General features: G+C 36.2%; 1 pseudogene; it reads left to right on the forward strand.

Moving 5' to 3' along the window:
* Nucleotides 1-1,115: 1,115 nt before the first annotated feature.
* Nucleotides 1,116-1,268, forward strand: LOC146997167 (5.8S ribosomal RNA; annotated as a pseudogene).
* The last annotated feature ends 894 nt before the right edge of the window (nt 1,269-2,162 follow it).

A 2,162-nucleotide genomic window follows, 5' to 3' on the forward strand; every position in this document is an offset into this window, starting at 1 on the left:
CAGAATAATCAGCCAGATAACCGCCCTGGGGCAAGACCTATGCCAACCCCACTAATTCAGGGTCTTAAGTGAATGTAAGTACTCCTCTGCATCTAAGGAAATACAGTATCTTCCTTCTGCTAAGCGCATGTACCTTCTTTATTAATAGTATTTATGTGTCATGTCATGTATGTGTTATGTTAATATTTTTTTTTCTTTTTCTTTCTTTCTTTTTTTTTTTTTCTTAAATGTGTAACCAGTATGTTATGTAACGTATACCTTGCAAACCTAAATCTGTAATACAATATAAATAGCCAATGTATCTCTCATCTGCCCCTGTATGGCAATGTAATAAATCTTTTAAGATCTCAATAAACCTCCGGTAGATAGGGGAGGGCGCGGGACATATGCCTGTTTACCTCTGTTAAACACCAGGCGTCCCCGTCCTCCGTCACCTGTCACCTGTCTCAGGTCCAAACAGACAGAACACGAAAATAAAATACTCGAAAAGCAGCAATGATCAGAGCCCGACAAAGGCTGTTTTACTACTCATCAAACCAAAGTTCGCCTTGAGTAAATTGCCGGCAAAATAGACAAGAAAAGGTTTGGAAATGAATGAGAGCTATAGGCACCTCAGGCTATCAACATAATGCATCAGTGTCAAAGTCAAGCGTCAGCAGTCTAGCTCGAATATGAGTCATTATAATCCCCAGTCATACAAATGGAATCCCTTGAGTATGCATAATAATTACAACATACTCTTAGGATTGGATAACGATATCAAATGACTTTGTGCATTTCTTAAAATTTTAGTTAAAATCATTATTAAGACTTGCAAGTTGTATGCAGGCAGAATTAATTCTTGTAAGTAAAAGGACTAAATTCAGGAAGAAAGAACTGCTATCAAAATGAAATGCTATCTGAAAGAAATGAAATGGTATTTTGAAAAAATGTAATTGCTATCTATTAGAAAAGCGATTTACCTTGACTTTGCCGCTGTTCGATTCTCACCTCCAGGTGTTGGTACAATGAATCTTTGTTTAAAAAAAGTTAGTGTCCTCACTTTACTAAGGCAAAAGTTAGAACTACTGGTTAAAACTTAAGAAGTCCCGAACCATCTGCAAATTAATGATCCCAGATCCAAGCAGTAGAGCATTTGGCTCACGGGTCGATGAAGAACACAGTTGGTGGCGAGACTTTGTGGTAATTGCAGGACACATTGAGCACTGATTTTTCGAACACACACTATGGTCTCGGGTGATACCCGGGGTTCAACTGCCTGAGGGTCGCATGAAAATTGCCGAAGGAACTTTCTCCTACTTGGTTGTATCGGACGTCAAACTCCGTCAACCTGATGTGTCGTATCCCCTAGGCCGAGAAGCCTCTCGCGACCAATTAAGCGATAGCTCGAGGGCCGGAAAGACGATGCTAAAGAAGAGGAAGAATATAGGAGCTACCTCAGAATAATGAAAAATAAAAAATGCAATATGTGCATGTTACATATAAAATTGAAATGGCAGAAGAAATAAAATGTTATAAAAATAAAAAAGAAAGGAAAGGTATAGGACCTGAAATATAAAGATAGAAGGTATCGAAGAGTTCTTGATATAACGCATTGTCTCCCATGCGTCGAGACTGTAATGCACAAGATGGGTAGAAAACGGAGAATAAGTAAAATTCGTGTATAACACGGGAACGAAATAGGCTAATACATGAGCACCTCAGATCATTTACTGAAGCACAAAAGATGTATGATCAAATTAACACCTAGGTGCTTCATAATTGTCTATAAATGGGAATTTTGTTTTTATATCAGCATAACTTAATATCTGTATTCCTAAAATTTTATTTTAATATTTATATTTATATGCTGATTATAACTGTCTGAACTTTTCCACATATTATGTTCTATGTATTATCACTTATTTATTTGCATTATGTATTTAGTTTTCATTCTTTTATTATTAGTTTATGTCGTTATTTACTGATACTCTTTAATTTGCAGTGAAGTACTATTTTTATATGTTAAAATATGCATATTTTCTTGCTATTTGTACCTAGGTGTAAATTGACTTTCACATTGTCAAAACAAGCAGCTTCATAATAATCAGAATCACAGGCGCCTGAAATTCACCAGGCCTCTTTTCGCTGCAGCATAAACAATAGGTGTATCACATTATAAA

The sequence above is a fragment of the Stegodyphus dumicola genome, chromosome 5 (assembly GCF_044657685.1).
Source record: "Stegodyphus dumicola isolate Sdum_Otavi_A_Nest chromosome 5, ASM4465768v1".
Lineage (NCBI taxonomy): Eukaryota > Metazoa > Arthropoda > Arachnida > Araneae > Eresidae > Stegodyphus > Stegodyphus dumicola.